This window comes from Malaya genurostris, chromosome 3 (assembly GCF_030247185.1).
Source record: "Malaya genurostris strain Urasoe2022 chromosome 3, Malgen_1.1, whole genome shotgun sequence".
Taxonomy (NCBI): domain Eukaryota; kingdom Metazoa; phylum Arthropoda; class Insecta; order Diptera; family Culicidae; genus Malaya; species Malaya genurostris.
In genome coordinates this window covers 283620311-283636973 of record NC_080572.1, presented here as the reverse complement: position 1 = coordinate 283636973, position 16663 = coordinate 283620311, and the positions used below count along the sequence as shown (strand labels likewise).

The 16663-nt window shown below is 37.9% G+C and overlaps 1 protein-coding gene across 4 annotated transcripts in view; it reads right to left on the bottom strand.

Moving 5' to 3' along the window:
• LOC131434780 (protein ECT2) overlaps positions 1-16663 on the bottom strand; it is a 136445-nt gene that overhangs the window by 92122 nt on the left and 27660 nt on the right. Inside the window, exon 2 of one of the 4 annotated variants that reach the window (XM_058601916.1) lies at positions 2493-2697. The exons of the other annotated variants lie outside the window; for them this stretch is intronic. The gene's annotated coding sequence lies outside the window, so the exon portion shown is untranslated. The remainder of the gene's footprint in view (positions 1-2492; positions 2698-16663) is intronic. 4 annotated transcript variants of the gene reach the window in all.

Here is a 16663-nt window from a genome sequence, read left to right as displayed (position 1 = left end):
TACCGCTCTTATATATATATAAGGGTGCCAAAATTTTGGGATCAACTCTATTTCCGTAAAGTTCTAGTGCTCAAAAGTTTAAGCACCTCGAAAAAAGCCTTCATGCAAAATTTGACCTAAATCGGACATGCTTAAGGGGTGCTGCCCGGTGGTAAAGGTTTGGCAATTTTCGATCTTGAAAAAGCACCATAGGGGGAGTACATGAAATTTCCAAAATCGAAAATTTTTTTTGATGCCAAAACTCTTAAAACTGCATAAAACATCGAAATTTAGTGTCATCTCGAAAAAAAAATTTTTTGAAAAAATCAACTTTCTGGGACTTTGAAAAATTTTCGTATTTTTTCTAAGTCCCAAAAAGTCGATTTTTTCAAAAAAAAATTTTTTCGAGATGACACTAAATCTCGACGTTTCATGCAATTCTAAGCCTTTTGGCATCAAAAATTTTTTTTCGATTTCGAAAATTTCATGTACTCCCCCCTATGGTGATTTTTCAAGATATATGAAAATTCCACTAAGTGGACTAAGAAGGCTTTTTTTAGATTAGCATCACTGTTCTCATACAAATAGGCAACGCAAATGTCAAGCACTAGTTTGGAAAAATGATGCTGACTGTGTGACATAAACACTTAAGCATGCTTTTGTGAACTACTCGAATCAATCTGAATCTATTGGTGTCAAAATTAGTATCCAAATTTATTTAATAAAAGTATGAAACATATTTTCATGAGACTGTTATGAAAGAAGAGAAAGGCATTATCACACCACTAGGTGGATTAAGAAGGGTTTTTTTATCTCAATTTCAAAGATTTCTTCTCGAGTCAGAAAAACTAGTGGAGGAATCAATTGACGTTTTTCAGTGTAGAAATTGGAAATGTGAATGTAAGTGAATATTACCAGGACAAAATATTATACGTTCGAAAACGTTTTCGAATCGCGCCTTCGATATGTTCTACACTACGTGCAATGCCACACGTCTTCAGTGTGGCCAACCATTTCTATTGCTAGAATAAAGAAATTTAGGCAGTGGCGTCTCATGACAAACTTTACTAGTTGTGCACTGATATCAGATGTAACAGTTCATTGTAAGTGAAAACTAAAAATTGAGGAATAGAAATGGCTGGGGTCTTTTCTACCCGGTTTTTTTTGCGCGAATTTCCCAAGTTACGCGGTTTTCTTGTTTTGTCTTAGAAATGCATGAAACTTCGAGATCTGGTGTTATCTCGAATTTTTTTTTAAGTCAATGTTTTTACACAAAAAATATGTACAGATTACACCAGATCTCAACGTTTCATGCATTTCTAAGACATTCGGCATCAAACAAAAATTTTCTTCCATATTGCGGTTTTTTTAACGCGGATTTCCTAAGTTACGCAGTCTCAAATTTCTAGGTCCCAAAGACGATGTAAACAAAAAAATTTTTTGAGATTACACCAGATCTGGACGTTTCATGCATTTCTAAGATAACATATTGGGGGTCAACAATTTTTTTTTCCTTCAGTTTCGAGTTTTTTTAAAGCGTATTTTCGAAGTTACGCGGTTTTTGTTACGCAGTACGTATCCTCCGCGTAAAAAGAGTGAATGGGTGACAAAACAGAGTTACATCCATTCGCCGACTGCTGCATAACGTGTTCGCTTGAGTATATTGGATACCGATCAGCTTTAGATTCTCCAGTAACTAGTAGGCCAATTTAGAACTATCGGCGATAGATTTTTCGTACCGGTATTTCAGTAGCGTTCGGTGATTTGTTGATGGATTTGCCACATTTAACTTGATTCGAAAGCATTACTTGAATACTCATGCGTATACGGGAAACTTAAATTTCGAGCGAAACGGTGGCTTGCTAATGGATTCAATCCAAAGTTGTGTTGTAAAGATAATCATAGATACTTCTTTTTTAATAGAAATGAGAAATTGACATATTATTCCTACAATTAACGCCGCAAAGCTACAATGCTCTATTTTATCAACGACATTGTTTCTTAACAAGTACTGAATTATTGCTTTCACAACTAACATTTTAAACTCCTAGCCGCCTCTTAGAAGTCGTCAAATATTCTCGGAAAAAAATAAGCCACAAATTATGCCAAAAATAATCCCGTTAATAAAATGATGTGCTTTAACAACAAAAACTGCTAAAAAAAATTATCTAATTATATCCAGGAAACAAATAAAACACAAATTGAGACCAAATCGTAGAAATAATTAATAGTAGATAAGAAACCTTTGTTACTTTTTTTATATAAATTTGGAAAAATGCCTTAAGAGCTGAGGACAGTACCGTAAAGTGGTAGGTTTTTTGCTATTTTCCCGTTTCAAATTAAATTTTCTTGGAAACGGTGCAGAATATAGAAAAACCCACCTGACAATGTCTTCGAAATTTAGTTGAGAATATTCTGTGAAATTTTCAGAATGATTCATTGAGTTTAGCGGTCGTGTTGTATTTTTTCTGACTGAAGAACTGCTGAAAATTGGAACGCTCGGAAATGCATACCTCTACTTGTTCATCGAATATCTCGGCTTCGAAGCGTTGTATCATAAATCTACCGTGACAAAGTCTAAATAATTTAGTTTAGATGCGATTAGTACATAAAAACATATATGTTATCGCGATAAAAATAAACTCTTGTATTTTGCTGTGAAACAAAGTCAGTTTCAATGCATCCGCCATTTTTTCGCTTTGGTTTCCTGATAGCATTCTGAAAAAGGAGAGAGAAACACACAGACATTCAATCTTTGTGAAAGTTGAATATTTTTTCATTGTTCATTGGAATCCATGCAATGTCCAACCCATACGATAGATTTATGTGATAAAACTTCTCATCAAAATAATAAAATGTATGCTGACAACCCGGTACAGTTTGCTCATATACGAGAGAGTACAAGAGAAATACCATGCGCAAAGGGAATTGAGCGAGCCACGTGGTCGATTAAAAACTCAACACGCGACCCTCTGTCCTCAGACCTTGAGGTGAAATGTAGTGCCAAAAGATGCGCGCAAAATTTTAACCGCTTGAGTTGCACGAATCGTCGCACAAAGCATAACAGGCAAAACCGACACATCGAAACCAGGAATATTTTCAGTGATTGAGCGCAGTGGGTTTACCACACGTTTTGAATGTTCGTGAAAAGAGACTGTTATTGATTTAATTAGTAATGGATTTGTGAATTTTTCCTAATTCAATCTTTATTGATATTGATTAGTATTACACAAGAACTTTGAACCATTACTATTTATAATTAACTAACATGAGATTATATGTATATGTATTGACTAACAAGCTAACAATGTGTATGCCTGAGTTTAGAAGAAAGCTCCTTCTGAAGAACGATTGAAAACAAGAAAATATTCAAGTATTTTCGGATACTTTACCAGTACCGAATAGTAATTCATCGCAGTCGAATTTCATTATCGATTGAAAAAACTATTCAAAGAAGGAATTACTAGACATTTACTAGACAACGAAGTGTACCAAATAAGTACATGTTCCATAAACGTATATGATTTTGAATTGTGATTCGGGTACCAGGTTTTTTTTTTTTTTTTTTTCAAATAAAATTTTTATTAGGCTCATTTGCTTTAGCTTAACGTGGCCGATTGTCTTGTTGTTAGGGAGAGAGAAAGGGATGCCGTATTACGGGGCGGCATACTCCCCAGTTAGTAAGGGGACATAGGGAGGGTGGGACCTACACAGTATTGAATTGAAATTTGAATACATCATTGGTTTGTGGCATACATCTTTTAGACACATTTTGCGTTCGATGAATCTTCATGTTTTTCAGCTTGTAGCAATGAAGAGATTATTCTGGATTGGGATGCTTCGTTGGTGTGTTCTGACGTTGATGTGACGTTTTTGGATAGCTTCCAGCAACTCAGTCAGTTCAAGGCAGGTGCATGCTCCGAAGCATCGTTTACACAGGCCATACTTCCAGCAACGTAAAGAAGAGTGCGGTAGAGCTGTAGACGAGAAAGAGATAGGGAGAGCACTAAATTTGAGCATTGATAGTTTTCAAGAAGTTATAGATGAGAGTCATATAAGGAAGATTTCGAGTTGCCAAGACGTCGCGGACTGGTACGAAGGGTGGTATACCTCGGGCCCGAAGGGAACCTATGAGTTGGGACCTGGCATCACAATACTCGACACATGTCCAAACAACATGTTCGATGTCATGATAACCCTCACCGCAAACGCAGACACCACTCTCAGCGAGCCCCACACGACGGAGATGCGCGCTGAACATATAATGATTAGACATGAGCCTTGACATTACACGAATAAAGTCTCGGCTCACGTCCAACCCCCGGAACCAAGCTTTCGTCGATACCTGTGGGATTATTGAGTGTAACCATCGTCCCAGAGTTCCACTATTCCATGTATTCTGCCAGCTAGCTAGAGTTTTCTGACGACAGCAACTGAAAAATTCATTGAAGCAGATTGGTCTTTCATAGATATCACCTTCTAGTGCGCCCACCTTGGCTAACGAGTCCGCCCTCTCATTGCCCCGTATGGAACAATGTGAGGGGACCCAAACCAAGGTAATCTGGTATGATTTTGCAGATAAAGCACTCAATTGTTCCCGTATTTTCCCCAGGAAATACGGTGAGTGCTTTCCAGGCTTCACTGAACGGAGAGCCTCAATGGAACTGAGACTGTCCGATACAATGAAGTAGTGATCTGTGGGCAGAGTGTCAATGATCTCAAGGGTATACTGAATTGCAGCTAGTTCTGCGACGTAAACTGAAGCTGGATCACTGAGTTTATAGGAAGCGGTGAAATTTACATTGAATATACCGAAGCCAGTGGACCCGTCTAGATATGATCCGTCAGTGTAAAACATTTTATTACAGTCGACTTCTTTAAATTTATTATTAAAAATTTTTGGGATCTCTTGAGGGCGTAAAGGATCCGGGATTCCACGAATTTCTTCTTTCATGGATGTGTCGAAGAACACAGTAGAATTAGAAGTATCCACAAAATGAACACGATTGGGAACAAACGAAGAAGGATTTATATTCTGAGCCATGTAGTCAAAATACAAGGACATAAAACGGGTTTGTGAATTAAGCTCGACGAGCTTTTCAAAGTTTTCTATCACCATCGGATTCAAAATGTCGCATCGGATTAGCAGTCGATATGAGAGATCCCAGAACCTGTTTTTCAACGGTAAGACGCCCGCCAGCACTTCAAGACTCATCGTATGGGTTGATTGCATGCAACCCAAGGCAATACGTAAACAACGATACTGAATTCTTTCCAGTTTAATGAAATGAATATTCGTAGCGGAGCGGAAACAGAAACATCCATATTCCATTACTGACAATATCGTCGTTTTGTACAACCTGATCAGGTCTCCTGGGTGAGAGCCCCACCAAGTTCCGGTTATTGTACGAAGGAAATTGATTCTCTGTAGGCATTTTCGTTTCAAATACCTAATGTGACATCCCCAGGTACCTTTGGAATCGAACCAGACCCCGAGATATTTAAATGTGAAAACCTGAGCTATGGTTTCACCCCCTAGTTGAAGCTGTAATTGCGCAGGTTCTCGCTTCCTTGAAAATACAACCAGCTCAGTTTTCTCCGTAGAGAACTCGATACCCATTTGAAAAGCCCATGTCGACAAGTTGTCGAGGGTATCTTGCAATGGTCCTTGGAGATCGGCAGCTTTGGGTCCTATAATAGACACAACACTGTCGTCGGCAAGTTGTCTTAGCGTGCAAGATGTGTTGATACATTCATCAATGTTATTTACGTAAAAGTTGTATAAAAGGGGGCTTAAGCATGAGCCCTGAGGAAGACCCATGTAACTGAATCGCTTTGTCGTCAAATCACCATGCTCAAAATGCATGTGTTTCTCGGACAATAGATTATATAAAAAGTTGTTCAAAACTGGTGAAAGACCATGCTGATGCAACTTCTCAGATAGAACGTTAATGGAAACTGAATCGAATGCCCCCTTGATGTCGAGGAAAACTGATGCCATTTGTTCTTTACGAGCAAATGCCATTTGAATTTCTGTTGAGAGCAACGCTAGACAATCGTTCGTTCCTTTGCCCCTGCGGAACCCAAATTGTGTACCTGAAAGCAATCCATTTGTTTCGACCCAATTGTCTAGACGGAAGAGAATCATTTTCTCCAACAATTTCCGAATACAGGAAAGCATAGCAATCGGCCGATACGAATTGTGATCGGAGGCTGGTTTTCCAGGTTTTTGAATAGTAATAACTCTCACTTCTCTCCATTCGTGTGGGACAATATTACCCTCGAGGAACTTGTTGAATAAATTCAACAAGCGCCTTTTGGCAGAGTCGGGCAGATTTTTCAACAAGTTGAATTTAATTCTGTCTAACCCCGGGGCTCTATTGTTACACGACAAGAGCGCAAGTGAGAACTCTACCATCGAAAACGGTGTTTCGTTTGTATTCAATGTCGCGACGCGGGATATCTTCTGTTCCGGAACAGAATCAGGACATACTTTCTTAGCGAAATCAAATATCCAGCGGTTAGAATATTCCTCGCTTTCGTTCGCGTGATTTCGATTGCGCATGCGACGGGCCGTATTCCAAAGAGTGCTCATTGCTGTTTCTCTCGTTAATCCGTCAACAAACCTTCGCCAGTAACCGCGTTTCTTAGCTTTAATCAGACTTTTCATTTGAAATTCTAACGCCGCGTATTTCCGATAATTATCTGGAGTTCCGTTCCTTCTAAACGAGATGAAGGCTGAAGCTTTTTTCGTTTTCAGCTCTGAGCACTCTTTGTCCCACCATGGGTTGGGAGAACGCATACTAGTTTGCGCGCTAGGTACTCGTTTCGTCTGAGCTTGAATTGCGGTGTCAAGAATCAAGCCAGCCAAAAATGTATACTCTTCCTCCGGAGGAAGCTCCTGTGATGTTTCCAGTTTCTCAGACATCGAGCTCGCGTAACGTTTCCAATCAATGTTTCGTGTGAAATCGTACGAAACATTGATTGTTTCCGATGGTCTTCCACGGTTGGTGATAGAAACTATGATCGGCAAGTGATCGCTACCGTGAGGATCACAGATTACCTTCCACTTGCAATCTAACTGTAGCGAAGTCGAGCAAAGGGATAAATCCAGCGCACTTGGTTGTGCTGGTGGTCTAGGGTTCCGTGTCATTTCTCCCGTGTTTAGAATTGTCAAATTGAAGTTGTCACACAGATCTTGAATTAACGAAGAACGATTATCATCATATAAGCAGCCCCATCCTGTACCATGCGAGTTAAAGTCCCCTAAAACCAGCCGCGGTGAAGGAAGAAGTTCTATGATGTCTGCAAGCCGACGATGCCCTATCGAGACTCTGGGAGGAATGTAGATAGAAGCTATACATAGATCTTTGCCTTTAATATTAATTTGGCAAGCAACAACTTCAATTCCCGGTGTCGAGGGGAGGTTAATACGATAAAATGAATAGCACTTTTTAATCCCTAAAAGTACCCCTCCATAAGAGTCTTCTCGGTCCAGGCGGATTATGTTAAAATTATGGAAGTCGAGGTTGATGTTAGAAGTAAGCCAAGTTTCACTCAAGGAGAATACATCGCAATTATGAGTATGTATTAAGTGTTTGAAAGAATCAAGTTTTGGGATGATACTTCTGCAATTCCACTGAAGCACAATGATCATATCTTCGATTCTCAGTGGTAAATTATCCATCAAAAGATACGATCGCTGCAAGGAGGGGCCATTGTTCAGTCAACTGTTTTAAAAATGTCCTTACTGTTGGCAGTAGAGCAGTTAGGAAGCTTTTCAGAGGATCAGTAATATTGAAGGCTGTTAATATCCAGTCCACGATATCAGAAAATTTCAATAATCCAGCGTTTGTTGGATTTTCTGGTTGTGCTTTGGGGTCATTCGGGGTTTTTGATGCCCCAGGAAGTGCTGGGTACTCCTTATCATCCCTAAGTTTTTTGAACCCAGGAGGTGTTTGCTTCGGTTTTGAGTCAGCACTTTTTGTTTCCGTTTGGTTCTTTTGTGACGAAGAGGACAGTCTGAGGCCTTTACGAGGAAGCTTGGGAGAAGCCAGATTTTGTCTTTTCCTGCTTCCTTCAACCTGTGTGTAGGAAGGTCCTTCGCCTGGGTCGTCAGAGGTATCCTCTTCAACTGGCAAGATTGCAAACGGGTTCTCAGGGGTCGATGGAGTGGTTCTTTTTAAGATTTCCGCATAAGAACGTTTGGAACGTTCTTTCACGGATCGCTTCAATTTCTCCGCACGCTGTATGTACGTAGGGCACACCGAAAGATCATGAGGATTCTCCCCGCAGTAGCAACACTTTTCCACTGCTCTTCTGCAGAGATCGTCCTCATGGGCCTCTCCGCATTTGCCGCATCGCAGTTTGTTGCAACAATAGGTTGCCGTATGACCTAGCTGTTTGCAGCTTGTACAATGCATTACCCGCGGTACATACAGCCGAACAGGTAGACGAACTCCACTCACTACCAAATAATTTGGAAGTGCAGATCCGGCAAAAGTCACGCGAAATGAGTCCGATTGGTAAAATTTACCATCTATCGATTTGGAGTGCAATTGCTTGCACTCCAAAATTTTCACTGGTTGAAGGTCGGGGTTTTTGAAACGGCCTACCCCGTCCTTCATCAGATCTTCGATTGTCAGACTTTCGTCACGGACCACACCGTCGATCTCCACCACATGAGACGGGACGTACACGCGGTACTCCTTCGTGAACAACTCGTTGGTAGCAATCCCGTTTGCTTGCTTCAGGTCGGACACAACAACGCGTAACTTGTTTGGCGAAACCTTATCTATTGTTTTTATTGCCGAGTAATGTTTTTCCAGGTCCCGAGCAATATTTAAAACTCTGAGAGACTTTAATTTGGGCCGGAAGTATACCACCCACGGACCCCCCGAGCCATCGTCTTGGTAAACTTTTTGGCGAGCAGGCAATATCTTAAAGGGAGATGGAGGCATCGGAGAGGGAAATGGCATCGGAGAGGGAGATGGTATCGGAGGGGGAGATGGTATCGGAGGGGGAGATGGTATAGGAGGAGTAGATGGCATCTCGGAAGCAAACTCAGCCTCTAAATGTTCTTCGTTCATTCGTTCAGCTTCGCCCTCCTCCGAGACACCCCCACTGTCATCAATATTCATATTTAAAGTGCGGGAGTAAAGAAGTCTCCCGCACTTGAAATGAAAAAGAAAGAAATAAAATGAAAAGAAAATATATGAATAGTAAAAGTTGAAAGAAAAAGTTTGAGAAAATACTTAACAGTATGTCACGGTAAGCTGTTAGGTGAGTTGCTCCTTCACTCCTTCGTTGTGCTTCAGCGTGACCTTGACTCAGGATTTGGCTGCTGCGATGCGGGTAGCAAACAATAGAAATAACTGCTGCCCGAGGATAGCACAATAGCGTCTACTGTCGATACCGATACAAAACCGGTGCACAGACAGAACTCACTTGCGGGGATGCTACTTTTTATCACTTTTATTTAATGCCTATACTACAGCCTCTGCTGTGATAGGCACCTTCGTCTTACCGATGTCGATTGTTAAAAAACGCGTGTGCTCACTTCGAACATTCGGTTACGAATGGGTACCAGGTTATATGAGTGTTATATGTTTCAATTCTAAATGAACGATAATACCTGGCTTGTTTTCATTTCATACAGTAGCCTGTCTAGCATCAATACATTGAGCTAAACATAGTTGGACACTACTAACATTATAAACGTCAGTTATTTTAGAAAATAAACGATTTCTTATAATACCCATTTTGTTGCTTTCAACTCATTATTTCACCACCAAAGCCAATGTTGCGAAAAGTCGCGCCATTATTTTATGTGTAATTTTTGCTCACGATATAACGCCAAAAAAAACAGTGAAACTAAAGAATCTTTTTTGAAGCCAAATGTCTTAGAAATGCATGAAACGTCCAGATTTTGTGTAATCTCAACAAATTTTTTTTAATCGAGTTTTGGACTAACAAAAAAGTTGGAATTTCCGAAATCTAAAAATTTATAGTAAATGTCTTAGAAATGCATAAAACGCCCAGATCTGGCGAATCTAGGAAAATTTTTTTTTTTCATAAAATCGACTTCGGTACTTAGAAAAAATTGAAATTTCCAAAATCAAAAATTGTTTTTTTTTTGCCAAATGTCTTAGAAATGCATGAATCGTCCTGATCTGGTGAATCTAATCTGAATCTAAGAAAAAAAATTATGAACAAAATCGAATTTGAGATTTCCGGAATTTTTTTCATAACTCTAAATCTCGACGTTTCATGCAATTGTAAGATTTTCGGCATCGAAAAAATTTTTCGATTTCAGAAATTTCACACATTTTTTTCAAGATCGAAAATTTTAACCGCTGAGCAGCACCCCTAACCCATGTCCAATTTAGCTCAAATTTTGCATGAGGACTTTTTTCGAGGTGCTTAAACTTTTGAGCATTAGAGATTTACGAAAATAGAGATGACCCCAAAATATTGGCACCCTTATATAAAAGAGCGGTAAAAATCAACGTGTTTTGTCGGTTACGTGAGAGCCATTTTGAAATATATGATCCCTATTTCCGATGCTTCCGGAATCGGAAACCGTGAATCAGGATAGCCAGAATCTGTTTGTTTTGTTTGTCTACAGATATTTGCTACCGATTGGAATAGTCTCAAGGCCAGTTTAGAATTTTTGTTACGGTTTTTTTTTTCGCCACTTTCAGTGAGGGTATCCAATTTTTAACACATTTTACCCTATAATTCTAATACCAGAAGTCGCATCTGGATGAAACTTTGGTGCTTTGTATAGGACTATGAGACCTTTCATTTGAATCTGTTTGGTGAAATCGGTCACGCCATCTCTGAGCAAAGTGAGGAAATAATTCGAAATTGTAATTTTTACACTAATCACCCTGTAATTCCGGAACCGGAAGTCGGTTTTCACAGTGAATCCATAATCTTTTTATATAAGAAAGGTAAAAAATAAAATAAATCTATTTTGCGAAACATTTTTATTTCAAACTTATTACTTGGAACTGGTTTGGATATTTTTTTTACGGTTTTTGCTTCACCGCTTTGATCGACGGTATACATTTATTATACTTTTCATCCTGTAATTCCGGAACCGAAAGTCGGATCCTGATAAAATTCAGGAGTTTTGTATGAAACCATGAGACCGTTCATTTGAACTTTAGTTTGTACAAACCTGTCACGTCGTCTCTGAGAAAAGTATTGATTATTTTTTCACTCATCGCCTTGCAACATTTTGTATGGGACTGCAAGATTTTTCATTTGAATCAAAGTTTGTTGAAATCGGTGTAGTCATCCCTGAGAAAAGTTAGTGCAGATATGTTCAATTTTTTGCATATATTACCCTGTAATACCGGAACCGAAAGTCGTATTCTGGTAAAATTCGAAAACTTTGTATGAAACACAAGACCTTTCATTTGAATCTAAGTTTGGTAAAATTGGTTCAGCCATCTCTGAAAAAAATGAGTGCACAAAAATATTATATACACACACACATACAAACATTTTACGTACTCGACGAACTGAGTCGAATGGTATATGACACTCGGCCTTCCGAGCTTCGGTTAGAAAAACGATTTTCACAGTAATTGCATAACCTGTCTGTATGAGAAGCGCAATAAAAAAATATATTGCTTTTTGAGCATGTTTTAGAAGTTACCAAACAATGTAACATAAGACATTTTGTATTTCAAGACACAATGAAAGATATTGAGATGAAAGAAAAACCTTCAAAACTTTAAAAAAAAACAAAGATTGGACAAAATTCGTTGGTTTTTAATGTAAAATAATTGGTCATTCGACCAAATAGTCAGCATTGAATTAAAAAAGTTTGTTGTGAGAATCAGTCAGTTGCAGAAACACTCCGCCAAAACCAAGCAAATAGTAGTAAATTGATATGTCATTTCATATATTTCATTCACTACAACGGATGGTAAAGTCAGAATCGATTCCGGAGACAAATATAATTTGCCATGCGATACCCGAGAGACCTGAGAATAGTGCCGTTTCGTAGAGATAGTGACCAATGATGCAACAGAAGACAAAAGTAAATTGATGCATTATTTCGCTTCGTATAGGCTATCACCGTAACGTTTCGGATATTTCCTTTATTTTAACGATAATTGACTGGGATCGAATTCCGAGAAACTTCTCCGTGACCTAGAAGTGACCACGTGTTATCGAATGGTTGCAGGGTTTTATATTGGAACTGATTGTTCAGAAATTGTTTGCTTAGTCTGCGTTCGGTTTTTTTTGGATTTGTTCTCTAGGATTTGCATTTATTGTCACAACGTCTACACTCAAAAATCTTATTTTAGTCATTCTTCCTCATTTTTTTTTTTTTTTCTACATTTACCTGGCGCACAAATAAATATTTAGCGCATAAAAACTCAAAGTTCTCAACCATATTGCGTCATTTGGATGATTGTAATCTGTTGATGCAAAAGATAAGGAGGTTTTATGCCTGTTGGAGAGCAAGTTTGACAGAAACTAACTCCAGTGGGTTTTTCCCTGCTCCTAAATAAACAAATAAACAAGCCAGTTAAGTCACAATTCGTAGGCTATGTTCATCAATTTTGTCATCGTTGCCGTTATGGTAGTTATTACTATCCAAAACGTTGTGATGTGGTGTGTTCGGTAAGTCAATAAAGACGTTGCACTGTGTTTTGCAAATAGCAATAACTTTACGCCTGCTTGGCTGTTTATTACAAAGCGCGAGGTAGCATTGACAATTCAACATAAACTACTAGAGCCTTTGACGGGTCGAAGACGAAACGTAAACAAAGTTGTGTGGTGAATTTTTCGATTTCTAATGGTATCTATAACTATTTGGATGAAGTTGAAATACTCTAGAAATATCACTACATTTTCTAAACTAACAACCCAATTCGTGTGCAGTGACAGCAAATTTATTTTTTTCCCAATTTCCATTGTAAATTGCACCAGGACTTTGATGATGATAGTATCCTGCCCATCAGTAGGACTTATCATCATCATCAATAATACAAATAAAACACCGTCGTATTTCGCAGCTGATTCTGTCCGTCCAATGAATAATTCAACACGACTGGGTGGCTAATTTGAATGCCACCTAAATAGCCCGAAGTGCTAGAGGCAAAGTTAAGGTAGTTCTGTATTCCAACCGGGTGTTACACAAAGGACTAAGAGATAAAGTAACCAACACTGATTGGGATCGACATTCCCGAAACAGTAGAACAGGAAAACGATTGTAATTCAAACCCAGGTACCGTTTTCATGCTGATCAGAAAGCGCTTTTCTTGTGTTCTCCGGTGTGACACCGGCAGCAGATTCTGTGTGGTGTGAACCGTTTCCGTTGAAATTCATCTTACCTGCAAGTAAAACAATGGAGATAAAATGAGAAAGTGCGGATGGCATATCGTATAATGAATCGGTAATAAAATTGCGAGTAAGGCCTATTGAACGGAGTGGGGGTTAATTAACATTTAGCGATTTTCAATTCACGCATAAGTTTGAACAACTCAATTACTCTTTTAAATTCATGTTTTAATAAACTCACAGCGAAGCATTTCCAAGTGAACAGTGAACAAAATGTCAAAAAGTAATGAAATATGGCAGTAGAATAAACATTTTAATTCATATGCATTTTCTTGTTTTATTTCTTTCGAAATGAACTTCCGCAACGAAATCAAATATAGAGTTCCCAGAAAAAAGTTGGGAAAGCACCTTGAAGACGTTACCAAGCAGTGTTATTACACTGTAATGATTAATATAATCTACTTTGTGATGATTTTTCTATTATCGTAAAGAAAGATTATACAATTGTCGACTCAAATGAAATATGAAATAACATATCAATTTACCTTATCGCAATATATATCTGTTTGTGTAAGAGTGAATCTATTTGAGAACGTGCTAATATGTTACAATATGTTAATTTTCTTGAAAACTTTTAGATTTCCAAACACTTTACTGCCGCTCTACGCATAATTGTCCCATATTCTATATAATTTACTATACATATGTGACAATTATGCGAAGAACAGGAGTTTTCTAAAATTGAAGGGTTTCTTGCCCCTTCGGCCGCTATTGATTCTATTCCGAATCCTAGTTGCAGTTTCGGAGTGATGTATTTTTGAGTGCGGCCGGTTGTAAAATCCAATTGAACTTTATATATTTATTTTTATATCATAAGACGCTCCGCATCCGGTGTTATGGATTGAAAAGTGTAATCAAATCTTTGGTCCTGAATGTTCGAAATAGAACTTACATCAATTTCTCTGGAATTAATTGTGTCAAACGAGGAAAACTACCTTAGAAAATTTACGTTTAACATTGCTTTACTGTTGAATTTGATTAAATCGTGTACAGTATGTAACGATAGAATTGTTGTATAAACATCCGCTTATTAGTTTTGTACTCAAAGGCTATAGCATGTGAATACATGTGTTCCAAAGAAAATTCATACTGTTATACCACAATTGAAAAAGTTTGGACTGGAGACAATTTTCCTAACAATTCAGCTATTTAACCGCCATATTGATGGAGGTAAGAGGGTTCTAGTGATTTTCTTTTTATTTGATTTTTAAAGCAACCGCTCAACCAAAAATTTAAAAAAAAAATCAGGGATGTTTTAGGAATCGTCGCGTTGATTGATCCGGAGCGATGATGTAATACTGTACAGCTTCGTAGTCTTCGGCAAGAACGATATTACACTGAGGTCTTTTTTTATGCGGTTTTTTATGCGAATTTTCAGAGTTATGCGGTTTTTTTATGCGAAGTTTCAGAAATATGCGGTTTTTTTATGCGAATTTTCAGAGTTATGCGCTTTCCCTCCTGCGTTTTTTTTATGCGAAGTTTCAGAGTTATGCGGTTTTTTTTTGTAAGGGAAGTTTCAGAGTGATGCGATTTTTTTAATGCGAATTTTCAGAGTTATGCGGTTTTTTTATGCGGTACGTAAACTCGCATAAAAAAGACTTCCGTGTAATTCATTTGGGTGACGAGCTTGTAAGAAAAAATTCTGATTCGGCAAGCGATTTGAAACTGCGGAGTAAAACTCAAACCTTCGATACGAGTTTTTGAGTATCTAAATCAAGAAGAACACCGGAGATAAAACTCATTCAACCACGTTAAGATAATTTTAAAGCATTAACCAGGGTTTTAAGCTAAGGCTAAATAACAACACTCAGCATTGACTTGGCTAGCTACCACCACAATCGACAGATAATTTTGCGGTACTGTGGCAACATTCAGCCTAGCCGAGAAATATTATGGGATTGAATACGCATAATTTCCTTCTTTTTTCGACGTAGGACTACGTTTTTGTTCTCTATATAGGGGTGCAAATTCAAAATATGGTTAATAAAACCATACAAACAGTGGTCAAATTTTGAACATACACTTAGCTCAACTAATTTTAATCAGATTAATTAAATAATTATACCTAATGCTTACAAATATTTATACGCATCGATTCGAGTAGATGAAACTATACATACCAAATTTCTTTTTTGGTGTACAGTAAAGTTACGATCTGTTAAATGTTAAATGTTATCTGAACGATCTGTAAAATTTATCCACATAACAGTCATCTGTCAACAAACTACTGCATTTCAGCAAATCCTAAAACATTACGGAAAGCTCGTTTTCATTTTACTGGCATGGTTTATAAAGTTTAACATATTATTACATTTTTTCCGATTCAGTAAAAGGCTTACCAATTTTCAGTGAAAATAATGATGCATGTCAGCAAAGATTACTGAAAGCTTCGGTAATAAACTTACCAGGCAAATAGACAAATTTACGGTAGCGAAAAGAAGAAAATTAAAACATGAGGTGACAACTTCATTTCGAATTGATTCCGGTAATTTTTTATATATAATAAGCATATTTTTATAGAATATTTTCTTCGTTTTTTCATACGGTGCTAATTTCAGCACTCTAATAAAATGGCAAGAATGGATTACAAAAATCCCTGAATCCGGAAGTATATAAGTATACATTTTTCCGTTTCTACGATTTTACGGAAAAGCAAAACTATTTTTTCAGCTTACGACGGTAGTAAATTTGCAAATTACTTGTACATTTTACGAAATAGGATTGAATGATGAACAAGTCAGTATAATTATGACCGATTTATCATGTTCTACTCTACCGAACATTCAGCAAATGAAACTTTTACTGAACTGATTACCGAAGCTTCAGCTGTTTGGAAGTCACTTCAATAATCGTAATTGGTGATTGAAACTTCGATTCTTGACGAACAATGTCCAATTTGCGCTGTTTTTCAAATCATTTTCAAGGCTTCCCCCAACAGAGACGAGCCCTCTGACAAAACAAGACACAATATCGAACCGACTGCATTGCGTAAACACCGTAGAGAAGGTTGCTATGCACATCAGCAAGTAGACCATTTGTGGATTTATTTTATGCACCGTTCGCCTCGAAAAAGCAAAATTTTCATTCGAAAATTGCAGTTTCTTCATATTCGAGGAAAACGCATCCTGTGTTCGATCAGCACCTTTTATCATCAACACCAATAAACTATAAACGGTCCTTTTCAGGGCATTAAAAACCCCGAAAGAATAAATTTCGGAAAAATGCTGTATAAATAATTAAAACACTGTTCGTGATTTTTACAACCAGTGTGTAGTCCTCTGCCCTATGTTCCTTGTAGTTTTGCCTTTGTCTATAGGAC